Source organism: Falco biarmicus, chromosome 4 (genome assembly GCF_023638135.1).
Source record: "Falco biarmicus isolate bFalBia1 chromosome 4, bFalBia1.pri, whole genome shotgun sequence".
Classification (NCBI taxonomy): domain Eukaryota; kingdom Metazoa; phylum Chordata; class Aves; order Falconiformes; family Falconidae; genus Falco; species Falco biarmicus.
This window is the reverse complement of record NC_079291.1, coordinates 19,971,169-19,994,001: the sequence shown is the minus strand read 5'-3', so window position 1 is coordinate 19,994,001 and position 22,833 is coordinate 19,971,169. Positions and strand designations below refer to the sequence as shown.

Sequence of the window (22,833 nt, the reverse complement as noted above, 5' to 3'; positions counted from 1 at the left end):
CAGGAGCCATGCAATTCAGCATCATTTGCTGCTTGGGTGTTCTTTTGAAGAGAGCGACTGTTTTCTTTGAGTCATTGACACTACACAGTTGGTACATTTTATTTTCGAACATGGCTCAGTGAAACAAAAGAAACTGCCAATGTAGAAAAAAAAAGTCAGATGCACATTTCTTCCACATTGCTACTGATTGTTTCCAAATGTCATGTCTAAACATCCCTGATTTTTTTGTTGGGAGGTGTAGAGGGACAGCCAAAAAAGTTACTCCAACCTTTCAGATACTGCCTCCACAGTTGGAGTGCAAGAAAATTCAACCCATGTAAATCTTACTTGCATACACAAATAAGGTGAACGCTGCTTCAGTCAGTATTCGTCCTTCTCCAGATCACCACAAGACGGGGATCTGTTTGTTCGCAGCCCGGCGCTCCTTGCACTGAGCGGGCAGACGTGCCAGCTTGAGCACTTCAGACCCTTGCCCAACGCAGAGCCCGCGCAGCGAGGTGGGCAGGCAGGGGCACCACAGCGCAGCACAGCCCCGCTGGCACTCCTGCCAGGATCAGTGAGTACCAAGACTTTAAAAATCCACGAACAGCTGTGCACTTCAAGCCTTTAAAGGCTGTACCTCACTGCTGCTGTTGTTTCTGTGGTAGCAGGGTAAAATAGTATTAATAATATAATTCACTGGCTAAAAACCAGCCGTACTCCAGCTGATGTGCTGGCCACGTCCCCATCAGATAGAAAGTGTGGCGTGCCAAAAGCCCATTCAAATTTGGGCAATTGCCTGCAAATATTCTACTTTCAGATGACAACAGATCGTTACCAACGATCCAGTTGCAGGGCTACACCTGGTGGTGAAGAATTTCCTATTTCTCATTAGAAAAAGAATAATCAATCCCATTGGGTTTATAACATTCCATCGGGTCTGGCTGGGACAGAATTAATTTTCTCCATAGCAGTTTGGGTGGTGCTGTGGTTTAGATTAGTGGCCAGAACGATGCTGGTAACACGCTGGTGTTTCAGCTGGGGCTGAGCAGTGTCTGCGTCAGGGCATTCTCTGTTACTCACTGCATCCCCCCAGGGAATACATAGGGGTTGTGCAAGAGGCTGGGGGTGGGGGTGGGGTGTGTCACAGCCAGGCAGATGACCTCAACTCACCAAAGAGATATTCTGTGCCATTTAACATCATGCTCAGCAATAAAAAGAGAGAGGAAGGGATTTTAGAGGCATTAGCCACCTTTTGCTCAGGAACTGGCTGGGCATTGGCCTTCTCATGGGAGGTGGCGTGTGGTTACCTTTGCATTGCTTTAGCTGGCTTTCTCTCTTTTTCCACTTGTCCTTTGCTTATTAAACAATTTTTATCTTGCTGCACAAGTTTCCTTGCTTTTAACTCTTCCTTTCCTCTTCTCCTGGGGAGACAACAACTCTAATGCCATACTTCAAATAGAGTCAATAAAATTAAACCAGAAAATTTTAGTTTGTTGTGATAACAGATTATATACTCGCAAATCACGATTGAAGAACTCTTATTAGCACTAATACAGAAAACCAGAGCAGTGCCACACCTCCGATTTACTTCTCATCTTGCACTAGTAATGCTTACATTTTCAGAAGTCTGTCCCGAATAGCCTGTCCCTTCACCAAAGCAGGACTGTAGCTTATAGACAGAGGTTTACCCTGAACACCAATAAGAGAGCATTGAAGAAGGGTGTGTATAAGCCCACAGTACATGCATGAGGAACAAGAGGCTGCTGGGCTCTGCAGATGGTGGTTCTGTACCATCCGGAACTTGTACATGGAAGAAATTCTGCCAGTCTGAGAAAAAACTTTTCAGCTGCCAATTTCATTTATTCACTCTCATTAAGAATAAAATTCAGTTTCTCCAGTGGCCAGCTCAATGCTGATGCAACGCAGGATCACAGAATTGAAGGAGTCTTATGGATGCAGGTAAGTAAATTCCAGCCCTGCACAGAGGCAATGGGAGCCAGGTTCCAATCTCCATTCCAGGAGAATACCACAAAACTCTGCAGTTGTAAGGAATTCCTCTTGTACAGAGCCCTATCACATCAAACAGCACAACGGTGGTCAGCCTTCAAGGCTGCATCTGCAGGGCTAAACAGGACAGGGCCACGGCCGGGCTCTGATTGCGTTGCCAAGTGGCACAGGCTGGCCTGCCTGGTGTCCCACAGCGCCCAGTGGTCTCAAGGCACATCCATGAAGGCATCCAAACCTGGGCCACTCTTGCATTACTACCTATGAGAACAGTCCCCTGTGTGCCACCACCCAGCTGCATCCAGGTGCTCCCACAAGCCAGCAGCACAGCTGGGAACAGCTGGGAAGAATGGGCAAATGGCATTCAGGCTGTCATTTAGCAGCACAGGTACAGCCTGAGAGCACCTGGGGGCTTTGCAGGAGAAAGTACAGCACTGGCAAAATCCTGACTGTTGGATTAACTGCCACACACTGACGCCACAGCGGCTGTAGAGGTCACATGGCAAAAAAACCCCAACCAAATGAGCCAGATCCCTTGGCCCATGCAAAACGAGCATCTCCAGCAGCTTTGCTCCTCCTTTAGGTAATTGCAGCAGCCCAAAAGGGACATCAGAAATGAAGATCTGGATCATTATATGCAGAGCACAGGAGACCAACATATGCTGAAGCATGCAACTGTACCCAGGAAAAGCCTGGGAGGGAAACTAAGTGAGGGAGGATTCAGCTTTATGTTGCATTAGCAATGATATAACAGCTGCAGTTATTTGGTGCAGCTACAAGTATTCACACTTACGGTTAATAATAACGATCAAGCTTCCTTCAATACCCACTACATTAAGAGGAGCGCTTAATTATAGCTCAGAACAATGATCTTTATCACACCTTGTATTATAAAAATCCCAGTGTCAGGCTTCCATACTATTTGAGTCCCAAGTGCAGAGGGCAACACCAAAAAGCAGGTTCCTCTGTGGTGGCAAGGGCAAGCAGAGCAGAGACACATCCATCATTTAGAGAAGGAAACAGAGATGGATGAGAAAATGCAGACACAGAAGTATGCCTGTAGTCTTCCTCATACAGCTTTACAAATTCCACTTGAACATGTTACGGAAACACACAAGTCCAGATACAGAAAGAAAACCCTCACCCTCAGCCCGTCACCCCCCAACACGTACTGCCAGCAGCACAAGCCCACACAGCCAGAAGCAGCAGCACCGGTACCCAGTGCTGAGCACAGCCAGTCTCATCACCTGCTTCCCTTTCCATCAGCAGGCAGAGAAAGAGGTCGCCCTGAGCCACCTACAAGCAGCACAACACAAGAACCACTGTAGTAAGTCAGCCCAAAGCTCCTTCAGCTCCACACAGCGCCCACAACGCTGGCAAAACCCTCACGGAACAGGTAATAAATCGCAGCGGAGGGGTACAGCTGTCATCTGCTCAGAAGCGCTTCCCAACATCCAACGTGCTTTTCTTGCCTGCCAGAGCTAATTTGAAAGCAGATTGCAGAAGTGAGATAAAATAGGATGGGCTTTATTTACTCAGGAAAGAGATTGAAACTTCTGCTTGCAAAAGTGCAGAGGTGCAGACGTCACTTTTCCACTTACAGCAGGCACACACCGCCCATAGAGCTGCCCGCTCTCCAAACCTCCGTCAGAATAAAGCTGATCTCCCATCACAGGAGCTCAGCGTGCATTACTTTGGAGCTGCTGAAATGTGGGTAGCTGCACTCTACACATCCGACCAGCCCAGTCCTCCTGCAATCCTTGGGCCCTGAGAGGAACCATTTGAATATTTACAAGGGACTCTGCTGCACAGACAAGGAGCAAAGCGTTATTTGCACATTTACTAGAGCAAAATACTCTTCTGTTTGTTTTGGCTCACCAAGAACAAAAATTCAACTGTCACAGTTGTATTGGCAGGGGTGTTCTTTTTCCTTTCCCCTGGGTTTTTAAATTCTAGAAATAAATTCAAACAATTAAACTTCAGTGCCCCCAGACTTTGCCAATAGAGACCTGGATGAGCCTGGTGGTGCATGCATCTTTTCAGAATGCACTGAGCAGCTAAATATAGATCTCAGGGGAAAGGTAAATAAATCACAAAGTACATCATTACAAGCATCTGCCACCCTTGCAGTTCAACCTGAATTCCACACCATCACATGCTGACAATAGTCACTGGGAGTGCCTGGGTAGCTTCTGCAAGCTTGACCTCCCCATTCAAAAAGAGAAAAAAAAGAGAGGGAAAAAAAGAGAAAAAGGTGTCTTTTGTTTTCCAAATAAGCTATTGGAATTATTGCTCACGAGCAGTCAATAGACATCCCTCACCACCCATTTCTGCTCAGTACTTAGCAAGACTCTCAAGAGCATTCCCACTGCAGGCCAGGGGCACCAGGTCACCTCTGTGTAGGTCTGCCATAACATCCCAGACCCCACAAAGGGCTGTATGGCCTGGTAGATGGAGCACCCAAATAAAACCAGGGAGAAGGGATTTCAGTGCCCATCTGCCACAAGCCTTGGCCAAGTTGCTTCAGTCCAGCAGCAGGTGGCAGCTCCTTAGGGCACGGTATCTTGTTCCCTTTCAGCTGGGTGCTCTACTTGGATCCCCTCATCCATCAAACAGGCACAACTTTTATGTCCCTTGGAAAGGCTGCCAAGACCTAGTTATTACTTAAAATTAGGATCTATGCTTTTATATAGACTACAGAAAAAGACATTCCGTTCCTTAAAGTGCTCCTTTGGGACCTGAGTGAGGCCACAGCTGCAGCACAGGGCTGCGTGATGGGCTGACAAGCTGCTGCACCAGGTCACAGGCCCAGCACACAGTGATGCCAGCGCCCCATGGCCACCACCCATCCTGCACTCACCGCGAGCGGTTTCCACGAGCCATCTCTCAAGGAGACAAGGAAAGAGCTGCCATGAAACATGGAAAGAGCATCCCGAACTGCTGTTGGCCTTGGAAACACTCTCCTCCGGGAATACCTGGCCATCCCCACCAAGAGCACACCAATGCCACAGGCCCTGAGCCAGGCAGCCCATGTGGGATGAGCCACGCGCTGTGCTGGCCCCGCCAGCCTGCATCCCAACAGATTTGGGTAATGCGGTACCCAGCATAACCAGCCCGGCACACCTGGCTCTGGAGGTGCTCCTGCAGGCAGAGCCAGCTCAAACCTCTCCAGACGCCAAAGACAGACCTTCCTTACACAGTCCTTATCCCCAGGCTCCAGCCTATCCAAGCCAGGTGATGCCAATACTTTCAATAGGTTTTGTAATTCAGCTATTTTCAGATTTTTGTGCTAAACTAGAGATCTTGATTTTCCAGAACATGACTTCAAGAAAGGAACACAAACACCCCCAAAAAACCCAAGAAAAACCTTGAAAAGCAACAGCCCTACCAAAACAAAAACTTTCTGCCATCATGTTGACACAGCAGGGCTGATCAAAACTGTTTTGCCCCAGCGCTAGAAGCAGGCTGAAAGATTGCTTAGCAGTCCAGGCACAGCAAAAGCTGGCTGCTCCTCAAGGGATGGGCATCTCCAGGCCAGAAGGACCCATCTGACCTCCCCAGCAAGACAGCAGGGCAACTCCAGAGGTGAGTACATGTCCAGACCACCAGGAAAGCTCATGGTAACAATACGGGTCCAACACCAAGCCAGGATGGTGTCCAGCAAGCGTACCTGAGGTCAGTTGCACAGTAGCCAGGCCAGCCCACAGTGACAAGACAGCCAAAAAGCAGCCAGTGTGCTGGGGTCTGAAGCCATGAAGACAAGCACTCCTACAGCACTGCTTGGGGGGAAGCAATAACCCCAGGGTGAGCTTAAATGGAGCTCCTGGGCTTTGGGTGGGGTGGGTGGAAACCCGAGGAGGGGCTAATCAGGGTCAGTAAGGCTGTTACTGTCTTGGCACTGAAGGTTCCCCACAGAGGAGAAAAAGTATTTTAAAAGATGGAATAAATATTCCTATTTACCTAAGAGGAAGGCAACCTTTCTGTATGTAACAAGTACCTGGTACTGTATGCTGAAATAAAATCAAAAGTGTAACATGAAGTCTCCCTCCCACTGATCCCGAGGCTCTTGCTTGCCCAGACAACTCAAACTCAATTCCAAATCCTGAAAAAGCAGGAGAAGAATCCATATTCTTTCTCCGGTCACCATCCACATGCCAAGCGGCACTCCTAAAGGGAGTATGGGCAGGACAGCATCCAGGAAAAACTTCAGCAGTGAGTATTTCTCACAGAGCTGTCCGGGGTAAGTGGGTGAAACCTGCCTGTCAGTTTTGAGCACTTAAAAAATGTGGTATACCTTGAAAGTACAAATTAAAGTTTGCTTAGAAAAGTAGAACAAGAAGACTGGTTTCATTCATCTTACAAAATGTTCCTGTTCATCCAGTACGAGCTCCTTAACCCACCTGGAGCAAAGTGGATCTTCCCACTAAGCACAGGTGATTTAACAGACCATAATTGCACCTGGGGAGGAACAACCCCATGCACCAGGATATCCTGGTGGCTGCTCAACTGGAAAGTGGCTCTTTTTTAGGGGTTTCTCAATGAGTAGAAATACCTGAAGGGAGTGTGTAAAGAGGATGGAGCCAGGCTCTTCCCAGTGGTGCCCAGTGACAGGGCCAGAGGCAATGTGCACACACTGACACGCAGGAGGTTCCCTCTGAACATCAGGAAACACTGTCCCTGTGAGGATGGCCAAGCACTGGCACAGGTTGCCCGGGGAGGTAGTGGAGTCTCCATGCTTGGAGATACTCAAAAGCCATCTGGACACGATCCTGGGCAACTGGTTCTAGACAGACCTGCTGGAGCAGGGGTGGTTGAGCAGGATGACCCCCAGAGGTCCCTTCCAACCTCAGGCACTCTGTGTTTCTGAGCAATGCCTGAGCAGATGAGATCTCCACGCCAGGGATACAAGAACCAGCAGCACCCAGGTTTGTCCAGTCACTGTTGGGTGCAGCACTTGGGCTGCCCAGGGTGTTCAGAGTTGGGCCCCAGAGAGGTTTGTGCATTCTGGCTGCTGAATTAGAAGGTCTGTCTTAAAGGTCCTCAGAACATGAGGACCAATTCAAAGTCCTTCAGAAACAGAAAGAAGTTCCCTACACAAGTATTTTTTGTCCAAAGAGAAGCAGCGCTGACCTGAAAACCCCTGGACTATAACTCCTGTCTCTTCCACTGGAAGGTGTTCAGTATTTTCATTCCCAGTCTTTACTCCTAGGAAAATAACTATATTCATATGGATTATAAGTATCAGGGGATTTTTAAATGAGACACTAGGAAGAACTGGGTATGTCTAATATTTAAACACCAAAATAATCTATTTACGTTCTGCCTTTTAGACTATGTGCTTTCTCAAACTACAGTTTGAACCACAGTCTTTTCTACCATCGAGCTAAAATGCAAGCTTCCTGCTAACCGCTCTTCTATAAGCTTGTCAAATATGTTGTTACACATCAATTATTAATCTAACAGACCACTGGCAGTGTGCACCTTCTGTGCTCAAAAGGGTAATAAAGTCTCGTACTGCTGCGTTAATGATGCCATTAGCTGAAATGCTGGAGGTCTGTGCTTCGGACCAGAAGGCTGTGGGCACACCAGCCACTGACTAAATGGGACATTTTCTGAAAATCCCTTATTAGCATTCTGGCAACATGCCCCCACTACTCTGAGAGCCAGACACTACCACCTTGAAAGAATGTCAGCCACTTAGTTTTTCACAGCAATACCTCAGCCACATATCTAGATCTTTGGATCAAATCAGTATGTTACTGGTTTTCCTCGTTTTCAACTGGTTAAGATGGACTGGGTTCTGATCTTTCCTATTTCACAGCAGGAACCACATTGCTAGCTGGTAATTAACAAGTTTTACCAGCGCTGCACGCTCTTACCCTGAAACAGTCCCCAAAAGCCCAATTTAGAGACATATATCTCACTTGTTTAATACAAATTTAGCCTCCTAAATTACTCCTTTTTCCATACACAGCCAGCACTACAGCCCTGAGGCACCATAAGTAAGTCATTAATAGAGATAAATTTTTTAACTGGTTTTGTATGCACATATTGCCAGAAGTCAGACACATTCTGTAGATTTGCATTCATGATGAGATACAGTTCTGGGTGTCTTAGAAAATGATCGTGTAGAGAAATGAGAAAGTAGAGAAGCAGACAAAAATAGAAAACAATAACAATCCATGGAAAAAAACATAGCATGTGAAGAATGGCAGGCATCTGACTGTTAGTAGAGGAAGGGCTTCAAAGTTCTCAACTCAAAGAATGCTGTTTCCCTAGAAGGAAAATTAAAATCTTGAAGTACTTTTGCTGATGGCAGGAAATTTTTATGCTTATGCTTGTGGCTTAAAATCCCCCAAAAGGCAAAATGCCTTGCCACCCCCATCTCGTTTCTCCTTTCCCCTCCTGTTTGCTCCGTGGTATTCGTTGTAAATCCCTCCTGGAGCCAGGAGAGAGAACAACGCAGCTAACAAATAGTGTCACAGAGCCCGGTGTATGGAAACATGACATTAAAACTATCTCCCACCTTCCTGTAATTGCCCTTCAGGCCTTTGGCACTTTGAGGTGACAGCCATTGTTCTAACGTACGTATGTGTGCATAACTCTAGCTTAATAACGCATCCCACAGATTAGATGAAATGTTTTACTAATAAAAATAAATAAATAAATAAATAAATTTATCCAGAACCAATATATTGCATTTCAACCACAGACTAACCACAGATCACACCCTCCCAAGGACAGTAATATTTCTACACAGCCTTTTTCATTGATCTGGCAGGAAGGTCCGTGACTGATGCGCTCCCACGCTGTGTGAAACAGGAGGTGACTACCCAGCACCTCGCTGATGGCGGTGCTTTCCGGCTGGAAGGGATGGGGCTGCTCGGCACCTGGGCAGAGAAACAAAGCATCTCATCCAGCCCTCCCACCCTCATTGTGGGGAATGTATCAGGTTCTCATCGTTGCAGGGAGGGGGTGGGAGGTGTAACGTTTGTGGTTGGACATGAAAGAGCTATTTCACATCTGAGGGCTCTATAGAGGATGGTTAGGTTGCTAGGAGACAACATGGGATATTTGTTTGCATGCCAGCTGTGGGAAAGAGCACTCTTGCCTCGGGTGGACGTTTCAGATCCTTGGCTGCGGGCCGGGAAAGGGCTCTGGAGGTATCAGAGAAACCTGTGGTTGGAGTTCGAGCTAACAGCAACAGCAGTGAAAGGCCAAGCAGTCACTGATAACAATACAGGAATCCGTTTTCCCGTAAAAAATCCTGTGCTTGAAAAGAGGAAGAATGAAGGAGTTCATTCACAAATTTTTAGCACTAATTAGTAAATGAGGGCTTGACTGTTTTCCTACATTTGTCTTGTGTGATATGGAGTGGGTGGTGCCTCATGTGATTTAGACAGACTGGTGCACTCCACCAGAACAAACCTTTTTCCTCTGCTGCCTGAGGCCTTACGATCAAAAACTCATTAGAGATAAATTAAGGCTTCATTAATTTAAGCCTTTTGTCTTATTCATATACCACACTCTATACAGCTAGTCTCCCTGCAATCGTAGCATCGTCATGCCATTATATGATATGCATATGACTCCATTATGCTACTGTGCCTTAAGATCAATAAAACCATTGGAAGGCAGTCTGCAAACTGTAACTGAAAGGTATTTTGTTCTTAAGTGGATGAAAATGTTCCTAAGTGGGAAGGCCACGTGCTGGTGCTTGCAGCCATTCAGGATGAATCCTGTCAGGCCCTTTCTTTGACATATGCGATGGGAACTGAGCAAAACAGCGGATTTCGTTTCCCACCATCCCTGTACCCAAAGCTCAGGAAGCTGCCAGGTAGGTCCCTTGAGGAATGGTGTCCCCAGGAACTCCCAGGAGAGCACTGCACCTCTGCCCCTCCGACGAGTCAAGCCCAGGCCAAAAGTGAGCCTCTAAGTTGGATGCAAGCAAACCCCCGCCAAGTCACAGAGTTCCTGACTATAGCCTCCTTCAGTGAAAATAAATCAATCTCAAAACACTTTATCATGACTAATTATTTCATTTTGCAGCCAGTGCAAGGCATCATTCCCAAGCTTAATTACATGGGTTACAACATAAGTGAGGAAATCTATTTCTTATTACATTTGACGCTGCTTAGCTACTATTCGTATATGTTCCTGGCATAAACAAGAGGAATACCTTAAAAAATATCTCAAATGGCTGCAACAGAAGAAAGGATGATATCATTGCAGAGAATAACAATTCTGAGAAATATTTAGATCTAGAATATGCAGCAAAGCAACACCAAACACCCTGTGAACCTAAATATTAATTTGGAAGTACCAGCAGCAGACCATTGCCTTGAGGTTCAGCACAGTAATAACCTTAGATGGAATGACTACGATTCTCATCGTGCATTTGAGCAAGATTTTTAAAGTATTTAAAGTCTTCAACCTATGAACTGCTCAGAGGGGGGAGAAAAAAAAAAAGAAGTGTTGAGTGCTTTAAAATCTATTTTAATGCCAAATTAATTTCTTCAACTCAAACGCCAGGTAAACAGCATCTTGACCAGGTGTAAAGAAGAAACTTAGACCCAGCAGACTGCATATTCCATCGGACATACTCTTCTCCTGTAGCACGAAGAGTTAGAAAATATTACTACCTAAATCCTAATGGCAGGTTATTGGTATCAACCACTGTCATTACGTCTTGTTTCAAGGGATAACTTCAGGTTACAAGCTTGTTATTCTGAATTTTTGAGGAATTTATGGTGTTGGCATTATAAAGTTGATCATATATCAAATGCATTGCACCGAAGACATAACTACAGGATCTGAAGTGAAAAGATTGCTGAGTCAGCGACTTCAGAAAACCTGATGGGACATAAAAATGGTTGCTCCAACTTGTATAATGTCATAACCAGGAGATATTAACATCGGAAGAGGGATGGTATGAGTGACAAGGTCACCATGGTCAAGCCTTCTTTCTCATGAGATATCCTGCGTATAAAAGCGAGGAGCCACACTTGGCATTTAATTAGCACTCTTACACTTCATTAGATCATTGATTTCAACCCTGTGTGTGGCCTGGAGAGTGGACACAGCCCGGGAGCGCTGTGAAGCCTCGTCACACAGTGACACTTGCCCACCACCTCTCCACACCAGCTACTATCAGCTTGTAGCTGGAGGTCTACAAACAGGAGAAAGCTGGTGTTTAGCAGCATAAAAAGCAGGTTTACCGCCCTGAGTATGTGACTTTGTTTTCATATATGTGACTTTGTTTTCAGATGAGGTGGCATCGCTGCCTGCCTTTGCAACCTAGTGAAGACTTTCTCACCAAGGCGGTACCCGGACTGGCGCTTTCACTACTCGCGGCTGAACGAAGCCCGCTGCTGGCTTCAACCGCGCGGACGGCCCGGGGGGCTGCTGCGGCACCGGCGGGCGGCGGGAGCAGCGGCACAGGCAGCACCGCGGGGCCACAACTGGGCTGAGTTCGTTCTGACCCAGCGGGAGCAACTCCCGACAGCCGCCGTCCCGCGGGGAGACTCCCGGCGCCGCAGGGTCCCGAAGCTGTGCCCGGCCGGCTGCGTAAGGCAGCGGGGCGGCTGAGCACGGCGGGCAGGGACCCCCCGCGCGGTTCATCCGCCCCCCGCCCCCCCGCTGGAGCACGCGGCCCGTTACCCGCCCTGGGGACCCCCCCCCGCCCTTCCCCCTCGGGCAAGCTGCGGTTCCCCCCCCCCCCCCCCCCCGCAGACACTCACGGCCGCCGGGGCTGCGGCGGGGCGCTGGGTCCCCCCCCCGGCCGCGCGCCGCCTCCTCCTCCTCCGCCTCCCCCCCGCCGGGCTCCAGCACCGCGGACAGCGGCGGGGAGGGGCGCGGCGCGGCGGGGGGGGGGCGCGGCGCCCACCCGGCCCATGGCGCGCCGCGGGCGGCCCAGCGCCGAGGCCGCCGAGCCCATGGCCGCCCCGCCCCGCCTCTGCCGGGCAGCGGCCCCGCACGGCCCCGGCGCCGCTCCCCGGCACCACCCCCCCCGGCAGGGGAGCCCCGCGGCGGCCCCGCCTCGCCGGGACGCTGCTCCCCCCGCCCCGGCCCGCCCCCAGCGCGGGGGGGCGGCGGTGGGAGAGCTGACCCCCCGCTCCGCCCGGCCCCCGGGGGAGCATCATCCCCCCCTCCCCCCCCGGACAGGTATGTGCGGGGCGCCAAGGCCACCGGCAGCGCCTCGGCAAGACGCGTTGGCGCCGCTGTCGTCCCCTCGGAGGGGGGCGGGGGTCCGCCCAGCGCCGCGTGCTGCTGCGGCGTGTCCCCGCCGGTCGCTGTGCCACCCCCCCCGGCCAGCAGAAGGGCGGCCCTGGCGCAGGGAAGGGCGAGCGCGGTGGCCCAGCAGGCCCTGCCCTTGGCGGGGTGGTGGCTGGATGTGCTCCACAGGCACCTTCCCACCACCGTCCCGGGACACTGCCCGCTACGGCGTCAGCGGCCGCGCCGTATGGATGGCCTAGAGCTGCAGGGCTCACTAGGGGCACGGCCACCAGCTGTAGCTGTCCCAGCACGGCTGGCAGACGGCTGGCACAACCCGGAGCCGGCTCTCGGCTGCCGGACATTCCCAGAGCCAACTTTAATTTCCCATCGGAAACGGGTATCGCCAAACATTGCCAGGGCACTGCTTCGGTACCCTCCTGGCAGGGGCCTGGGGCACACCTGCTCCTTACGTGTGTCAAATGACAGCAGAACATCACTAACACCTCTCCCAGCACACCGCCTCCGCTTCCTCACATAACCCTCCAACAAAACAGATCTGCAACACAGAAGACCCAACCGGCTGCATCTCCATCAGGAAGAGAAGTCCTACAAGTGCAGCCTGTCATCCCACTCCTCTGTTGCGCCTGGAAAGAATCCAGCCCTTTCCCAAGCGGTCCTGTTCCTCCGAGCTGACTGCCACCAGCTGCTTCGCTCTCCCCGCGTTGTGCTCCTACAGCGAGATCCCGAAGCATCTCCACACTGACGTAACCGACTGTCAATGGGAATTCCCTGTGCTCCGGCAGTCTTCCTTCCTTCCCAGCGGGAAAGCAGTGCCTCTGCACGCAAGCTACGGCACAACCAGCATCTGCCTCCTGGTTCTCCTTGCCAGGAAGAGTTTCAGCACAAAGCCACATGTCAGGCAGAGAACACACCTTCACCTCCAGGGTGTTTGTTGATCAGGGAGGACTTCTCACACCAGAAGATGGGACTAGAAATGGAAAGTACCAGCCTTTCTTCTAGAACACCCCCACCCCCCATTTTCCTCAGTTATGGTGTGTGGTAAGGGAAAGTCTGTTTTATTTAAATATTCATTTTTAAAGGGGTAATATTTTACACGGAAGAAGTAAAAGCATCAGTGACGTACTTCATTCTGGAATTACGAAATACAGGCACCACATTTTAAGAAATGAGAGAAAACAGCCCAGGCCAACACAAAGCCAAACTGCACACAGGCGTTGTAATTCCATCTTTAACTCCATGATCCTATGTGGTGCTTTTTGTCCCTCGTAGTATCACCAACAAACTAAACAGAAGGTTTCTGTACAGCCCCTTCCAACAGCTACAGGCACCTACCACACAGGCCCTGCGCACGCAGCCTAAAGAACAACTCACAATTTGCTCCTGAGCTGGGACATCTCGGATTTTAAGGGGGGGGGATGTGACAAATCCTGGGTTTTGGTGACTCACCAGCTACAAGCTGCCTCACAGCCACACCACCAGTGTAATGGCAGAAGCAGCTATTACAAGGTTAAGGACTGAGAGTCAATTATTTTTCTGAAATGCAAAGCGGATCAAACAGGGCTGTTTCCAGCTCTGCCTGAAATGATCTTCTGTTGCTGTATTTCAGCCAAAAGGAAAATAAGGCTGATATGAGGAGGTCATGATCCTGATTTTTTAACTCCTTACCAGATTTGTCTAAAACTAAAAGGGTAAAGCACTCAAAGATGCAAAGCTAACGCAAGTTTTGTGAAAACATTTGTAGGAATAAACAACAAAAACTCCTCGCCACTGGGGGAAAGACTGCAGCATTAATTTATTTCTTATCAGGCACCAGCTTCCAAATCCAAGTCCCAAACTGTCAGGAAATGAGGCTGCTGTTCACGGAACAGTTGGCATTAGGGACACCTGCCTCCTTCCAGGCAGCTGCCAGGGTTGTGCCCCGTCTGCAAGCACCAACGCTTCCCGGCAGAGCAGAGATGTGAGCTGCACACCCAAGCCCTTTCCCTCGGACAGTGACAGGCTTTCTGTCAGCAGCGATGACATTCCATCCCTGGCAAAGGCAGGCAGAGCAGGACCAGCAGATACATGACACCAAAGTCTACCCCTGGTACAAAGCCAGGAAGGGACAGCAGCATTACTCACCAGCCAAAGCAAGTGTGAGGGAGGGAGACTGATGAGGATGTCCTGGTTTGGGCTGGGATAGAGATAATTTTCTTCCTAGTAGCTGCTACACTGCTGTGTTTTGGGTTTGGTATGAGAATGACGTTGACAGCAACAACTAAAGCATCAGTGCGTTAAGTAGCACTTTAAGTCAAGGACTTTTGCAGTTTCCTGTGCTCTGCCAGCCAGCAGGTGCACAAGAAGCTACGAGGGAGCACAGCCAGGACAGCTGAACTGAACTATCCACAGGGATATTCCATACCATAAACTGGGGGGGGAGTGGGCCAGGGGCCACCAGTCACTGCTCAGGGAGTGGCTGGGCATCGCTCAGCGGGTGGTGAGCAGTTGTATCCTGCACCACTTGGTTTTCTGGGTTTTTTCCTTGCCCCAGGTTTATTTCCTCTCTTTTTCTCTCCCTTTTCATCACAGCTGTTGTTGCTATTATAATCACATTTTACTTTATTTCAATGACTAAATTGTTCTTATCTCAACCCAGGAGTTCTAGAGTTCTACCTTTTTCCAGTTCTCCTCCCTATCCCACAGGCGGGGTGGTGGGGTGAGAAAGCAGAAAGTGGTGCTTGGTTGCCAGCTGGGGTCAAACCGTGACAGGGTAGAAGAAGAAGAAAGCGCACTCATTCTGCTCCACCAGCGTCCCAATCATTTTAATTACAGCTATCTGAAGAAGTAATAAAACATATACAGTATATATAGTATAGTGGCTGCATTTGACTAAACAAGCTTTCAAGCAGCAAAGCCACAGGGCGGGTAGGGCCTTTGCTTTCTCGCTCCATCTGCTGCTTTTCTCACTCCTTAAGAGCAACAAACCATTTTCCACCCTTAGGCTAATCTCCTCCCCACCCCCACCCCACCCCCCCCACCCCCCCCCCCCCCGACCCCGCCATTACCAGCCTTGAGGCTCAGCAGCAAACCTACAACTACAGTACTACAGTACTACTACAACCCCCTCCACCACACCACTTCCCTGAATGATTCAGAGGACAATAAACATTTATATTCTCATGGACCACGCGGTTTAAATACATTTATTTGGAAAATTTATTGCTGTCAAAGTGCTTTCTAAAAATACCTGATTTTTAGCTAGCTGTGGGTCTTCCCTCACCAACTGTAAAACAAGTTGCAGACCAAAAAGTTAATTCCACCTCCAAAGCTGGAATTTATTAAAAGTAGTAAAACCCAGTTGAGGTCAAGAATTTTTTAGGTCTGGGTAATTTAAGGAGCCTTTCCCAGGAGCACGCAGACCATGCTCCAAGCCCTTGTTCCCCTCTCTAAACACCCACTCCTCATTTCCCTTATGCCCAGATACCTTCACTGTGATGCCATGAGTAAGACTCACTTATTACTTTCTCAGCAGAGGTAACATTTAGACATGTAAAATAAGCTGAGGCAGTGCTAGGGTATTTAAAATCAAATAATCTTTAGCCACTTACGCAGACAAGTGGGGTTAGATAACAGTATTTTTAAAAAAGCATCTTCTGATACTTCAGCCAGACTCTCAGTTTCTAAAACAGCAGGTTGTAAACTACGACTTATGCATTCTATTTGTTGTCCTGGAACATCTCACCGGTATGTGTGCTTTTACTGTATTTTCCGCAGTTGTATTAAATTCAGAAGCAACAGTGGTCTCAGGTGATAAGAATGAACCATCATTTCCTCTAACACAAACAGCTGTGAGCTGTTACCTAGATGCAGATTATACTCACAAGATCAAAGACTCACAATCCCTAAAACCACTACTACGTAGGTTAAATAATAAATATTTCTGATAAACTGTCTATATCACAGCGCTCAGACCCAAGATACTACTTCACGCATTTAGTGACACGGGCCTCAGATAAGACAAAACGACTGTTCTGCACATGCCCTATCAGACTGAAAACACACACACACACAGAGGATACAGCTAAAATGCTTGGGAGATTTTGGAGAAGTGACAGCAAAGGGATAAATAACCAAAGAAGAGCAAAGATATATTGCAAAGACAGTTTTGTCATTGGATGTTTTCCTACTGCTTTCTTCTACATGTTCGTATTATCAAATAAAGCTTTTGTGCTTTTGTCTTCCTGAGCTTCCCATTCGCTGTGAAGTGAAGCATCCATGAAAAACTGAACTACCGTCCTCATCTTATGCTACAATATTAAAACAAAATGCCATAAGGTAACGTTCTGATTAAATAGCACTGGTAGTATCAGTGCATGTCTTTCCTTTGGAGAAAAGAAAGATTTCAGGGTGGTGGCTCTCTTCCACAAGTTCAGAATTTCAGCACTAATTTCTCCAAACACTTACAGCATCCAGAACAGAACCGTTTGAAACGCTGCACACACATGCTAGAACAATTCACGGCATAAGCATGTGAATCTTAACTATACATATACTGCAAATAACACACATCCAGCATGAACAGACCACAGGAATTCAGCTGCTACTTTATGCTCGTACAGCCACGATGCACTTTCTGTTCATCCCTCATCTCTACTACCATAAACAAGTCGTACCAAGTTTGATTTAGCAATTGCTTGGCACTGGCACAAGCCCCTTTCACGGCACACTGGAGCGTGGCTAAATAACAGTTCCCCTTGCCCTGAAACCCACTAATGTTGCCATTTCAACATTGCCTTCCTACTTGATTTTTTGATATAAGCTGGGTGGGGAAAGCAGCACTGCAGGAGAGGTTTAACTAAACCACCAGACCCAGCCACTTCGTCACTTGGGACTATTGCCATAGCAAATGCTTTTTATAGGCAGCAGCCTAAGAAACACGTGCCAATTCTTTGAACTAAAGTGGATACGCTGTGTCTGAGCGCTCAGCACACCATCCCACCCTCTGGGAGACTCCAGCATGTCAGAAAAGTAGAGAGAATGATGGAGAAAAGAAACATCATAAAAAACCAGCAGCAAGTAGAGATGTCTCTTCTTCTTTAAGCAGAAACGCAGATGAAGCTAAACCAGCTCTTCCCCAAGAGCTCCACATTCACAGCTCTGCCCAAGGTCCCAGAACCAGACGGTTTTTACCTTCAATCCCACTCCAAGTGGGGAGTACAACCAGAGTTGATCAGCGAACAACTGCTCACTTTCAGCTAAAGGTTTAACATGAGACAGTAAACACTGTCACGGGTCGCTGAGAAATGTCATTCTTGTAACGTCACTCTTTCACATCATTTTGGTCTGCAGAGAAAACTCGCTGAACGTGATTGCTTTTCTGTAGGGTCCTACAGCTCGCACATAAGACAGACAAGTTTGTATTACACACAGCTACTCTCTGGAGGAGTAATTCCCTTTTAACCTCAAAGGGAAGCAACTCTTCCCCAGGGTACAGTTAAACCTTTGCAAGAGGAAACTATTAGCTTTAAATCTGGTGTAAATTTTAACAATTTATAAGGCTTAGCAGCATCAACAGCTGCAGCAGGCAATAGTGAAGGATTTTTCTGTTAAAGCTACTCCTGCTGTTTGCATAACCTGCTCATTTAGCCTGGGAGTGAAGAGTACACGCTCCTTCAGAACACACCTTAGAAAAGGCCTGTTGACTTAAGGTGACAAATACCTTCCATTTTTATGCCATCTGAAGCTTCAGGAATAAGCGCAGTGATTTTCTATGTGAAAACCTGACTTCAGTTTAATGTCAGTTCGTGTTCCATACCAGATCCTTCCTTACATGTTCCATTTAGCTGCATCTTACCAAAAATTCACATCTTCACTTGAATAAAGGAGACGATCTGGCAGCATCATGGATTTCTGTTACAGGTACCTCCTGGCAAAATTCTCCTGCCGTGGTTTTGGGGTGAATGATAACGCCATGCCAGGTGTCATTTGGTTCTTGCACTGTTATGAAACATTCAACTTACTAAACGTACCACACTATGGCATACACACAGCTTAGCATTCACAGTAACTTTGAAACTGAACATAGCATAAAAAAATTGCTTACAATATTGTAAAAACAGTTGGTTGCAGCTAAGCTTGGACCTGTAAGGTACTGCACATTCTGGCTTCAGTCCCACAAGATGTAGAAGCTGTAGTTCAACTTTTGTTATTATCGGAGCTGTGTACTACCGAATCTGCTAGAAGTTGAAACTGCCTCTTGATGAGGTGTAAGCAAATTTCTTTTGATCGAGCCAGAACTTACAATCTGATATTTATGCTTTATGGGGGAGGAAAGAGAAGAGCAACTTCATGTGATTTCACTGTGTTGCATCACATAGTTACAGCTTTTCTATGCTAGTGCTGAGGGTACTAAACCCAGATGTGCTTTCATAAAAACATGGTCCCGCTTCAATTCAGCAGGGTTTCTCATGCTCTTAAACATTAATCAGGCACTTAAACACTTCAGCAGACTTGTAAATTCAAATCTCTGACAATTTACCCAATCCTGTAATTTCTGATATCCAAGACGTGAAAATAAAACTTTCAGCTCAATAGTTGTCACTGAGAAAACCATGAGTTAATCTAGACGGCATAGATGGAATAATATTGTGTTAGCCAAGCAGCCTTTATTAAGAGGTTGAAATTAACTTCTCAGGCTCTTCTAAAGCTTCTACACATGAAATAATTAGCGTAGCTTACAGATGTGGAAGAGAAATATTTTGGGACAACAACCAAAGTAGTCTTTTCCTCTTTGAACTGGAACAGTCTACAATATTGCATCAACACTTCAAGACTCATTCTGTGTCTCCTCTTTCCTCATCCAACATTCCCTTTTAGGTACTTCAAGAATTTTTTTCATTTTCTATCCCACAAAATGAGAAACAGATTATTACAGAAGTGCTCGTAACACAAAAAGTTAATGCATTAGGCTAACTGTGACAGAAAAATCACTTTAGACACATTTATGTTTGATCTTCTGATGAATTCTCTGGTTGTTTATAGTTGCTAGGATTTCCCTCAGTAGTAAAACACTGGCAACATGCATGAACACAAGAAACTATTCATGAGGCACATTTGTCCTTTAGGCAGTTAGATGTAGTTTTTAAATAACAAAAAGATTTGGCTGTTATACAGTAGGTTTAAATTACACGTGATACTAACCAAAACCACAAGACCACGTGTCTCATACTTTGCTCTGTTTCAGAACAATCTCAGATTGCAAAGCAGATCAGTTTTAGAAAACACACAGATAAACAGGGTTCAGTCTTTTCATTTTGAAGGCCACAAAAAGAATCACAAAGACACTGAACACCTTTTGCTTAAACATTCTGCTCACAGACAGCTATTTTACCTCACCTCAAGGTGCTATGAAAATTACTTTCTCTAAAGCTAGGTCCGGTCCTATTTATTATTCTATTCTTTTCCTGAAAGCAATCTTGCAGCTTAATCCTTAAAGTAATTTTTTCAAGTTCTGATTTTTTTTTTCTAATATCACTGCAGGAAAATTCTAAATTGCTTAAGCAAAGAAAGTGTTTGCTACAGTTGCACTTGATCAACATCCCATTTTTTTTCCAACAAGTGAACAAGTGCAACCAAGGTTCTCCCAAGACTCACACAGAGGAAGCAAGCACTGAGATTCTGCTCTGTGTGCTGACGAGCAGGTGAAGGAGCTGCTACCAATTTGAAAACTACATAGACTCTGCCACACCAGTTTTGAAATGGAAAAGAAAAACATCCCTTACTGTTTCGATATTTAGGTCCATGTTTCTCATTTGCAAAGCAAAGCCATTGCTTTGAGAGATTGATTAGAATTACCTGGAACTAACGTTATTTTAACATAGGAACTGTTTGTTAGCTGATAAAACACGTACTGTGTCTTGATTAATACTGCTACATGATTTCATCAACACACTTCTGTCTCAAGGGGCCCAGTTCTACTTTATTTTCCAGTAACACATTCCTATCTAATTCCTATCTCTGATTTAGAGATGAGAACACACAATTTCTTCAGCGTCTACTTATCACACCAGGACACCAACCAATCTCTTTTCCATAGTTACCAGCAGTTTGCAAAGATGTGACAGTTTGCTCCAACCCTCAACTGACCCTGAATAAGGAGGAAAATACAAAAGGCTCCATAAATGTGAGAAAGACCACACTGAGGGATTAGGGAAGCCAGACAAACTGGTGCAACTTTCTTGCCCATTGATTTGAAAAGAATGCTGTTAAGACGGCTGCCTATACTGATAATTCACAAATTATTTGCTACTCTTTTTGGCCAAAGGGCTAGGGCAGCACCATTGGCAACTCCATAACACACCCGAAACAAAAACTAGATATTACAGCTTGCAGTCTGAGGAAACAGCATCAACGATTAAGACAGCTGTCACAGGGAAGGCATGGTAAGTGACAGTTGTCTGAATTGTTAATAATTTATCATGGCTCCATTTCAAATGCTGACATTTTCCATGACTTGGCTTATGCCCAGTATGATGAGATCATAACATCACCCATCACACCAGCGTAACTGTCGACTTTGCAATAAAAGCTGCCAGACAACATACAACGGAGTTACACAAGCGAGGGAAGCGCACAGTGATTTCACAGGCAGTTTGGAACTGGGCACTTGACTTCCGTTTCTCACGTTGAAAACCTCTCTCCAAAGCATTTACCGTCTTTCACTAAGATCCAGCATTAGTTCTCTCCTGTGCCTCACGCTTTTTGTCAGTCACCCACAGCCCAGGGAGCTGCACTGCGAGCTTGCAGACCTGTATGCCAGCCTCACGTCCCGTTTCTGTCACCTTAGTTTTTAGGAACCGTTTCTCACTAATTAAAAAGGCCCAGTGATTCCTTGTCACACATCATCACACTCGAGTCACTACATCCATGCATTATTTTTGAACCATTATATTGGCATGGATGAGCTGTTGAACCCTCCAGATGATGTGCTGCATTTCAGGAGTGTAATTTAACTGGTGAGAGTCTGCAGGAAGCCCAGGAGGGTGCTCCATGACCTACAGAAGTCTGACTTCAACCTGTAAGTTGAGAAAAAGCTGCTTAAGCTAGAAAGCAGAAAGGGAAATAACTAAAGCAAAGTAAAACGTTTAAACATCTAAACAGTAGCTATAAAGAAAAACTTTTGTGTACATTCACAGCACACAGGACACAAAATGGGGCTTAAATTACAAGCTGAAAAAGTTAGGGTACATAGCAATCTTTGCAACAGTAGTAATAATTATAGGAAAATTTAAAAAATAAATTAGACGAGTATTTGTCAAAAATGATAGGGAAAGTTCACCATTCATCTTCAGAACGAGAGCAACACTAAGCTATCTTTAATGGTTCTTCTTTCCCCACTGCTGCCCCTCTGTGTATTTCTACCGTCACCAAACCCAGGCAGCACCCCCAGCTGGGCACCTACAATGAGGTACGCACACGCGCGCGCGTCTGCCTATGCAAATGTGTTTCTTTGTTACACACAGTTGAAGGAGATTACTCATAGGTAAGCAAGTCTACACAAACGGCATCCGAAAGTTAAACGCCTCAGCTTCTTGCAAAGCATTAGCCCAGCAGATTACCGCAAGCAGTGTGTAAAGCCTTACTACAAAACTGCATTCTCTTACATCTTAGGGAAACCATTTCTAATATAAAGCCTAACATCTATTTCCTGACATTCTTCTTCTCTGCCATCAGGTACTTCTTAGACAGTAAAACAACTGACTGCGGGCAAACACCGTAACTAGCAAAACAGCTGAGTTCTGCAGCAGTTGTATACGCCATTTGCATCAATGTTACGGCTTAGTATGTATATAGGTAGACACACATTCATAAATGCACAGGAATGGAAAGGGGTAAGCTGTAACTGGCCCACTGGGGACTCTGCAATAGCATGCAATCTAGATCAGTATGCATCTATGGGGAAGGGAAGCACAGAAACATTCTTTCAGATTAAAAAAAATACACAGCAGCAATAGAAAAAGGTACTTGGAATGTGTTACTTGCAACCCATTGAAACAATGTCTGCAACAGCAGTTCCAACATCGGCAAACTGCCTTCTCTGTTCCACAGTGCCTTGAAACCCAACATGCATCATCTGCTTCCAGCTGCCATTAGCAAACCAAAGCACTACCAGCAGCAGGAGCATGTAGGACACCAAAAAAAGCAGCTTTAAAATATGTCACATACAAGACACTCATTCTCGGTACAGTCTACAAGGCTATACGAGTTGTAAAAAACTTGTGAAAACGGGAATCCTGAAGCCTGCCTTTGTTTTAAAATTGCATTTTGGTGGGTTTTTTCCCAGTTGTTTTAGAAATAGAAGAATCTTGGTGAAGTGATTCTCGCACACTGTATTCGCACACAGTGTTCCTCCCACTGTGGGAGAAGTATAAAAATACTCTTATCTGTATGTTAGACGGAGCGACAGAGGTCACAGGAGAATCTGTACTTTTCCACTGATTCCACGGAACAGGCCAGGTGCTTTATGCCTCCCATGTACCCGGAGCATGCAGTTGCCTGGTAACTTGTTCTGAGCTATTGCATATTAATCACACACACATGCAGGAATACAGAGCTGACCGCTTCGGTGTATCA

At 46.7% G+C, this 22,833-nt stretch overlaps 1 protein-coding gene across 1 annotated transcript in view; it reads right to left on the bottom strand.

Moving 5' to 3' along the window:
* The window catches only part of LOC130148136 (dual specificity calcium/calmodulin-dependent 3',5'-cyclic nucleotide phosphodiesterase 1C-like), a 371,754-nt gene extending 359,810 nt beyond the window's left edge, over positions 1 to 11,944 (bottom strand). The window contains exon 1 of the mRNA XM_056336358.1: positions 11,727 to 11,944. The gene's annotated coding sequence lies outside the window, so the exon portion shown is untranslated. The remainder of the gene's footprint in view (positions 1 to 11,726) is intronic.
* Positions 11,945 to 22,833: the final 10,889 nt, after the last annotated feature.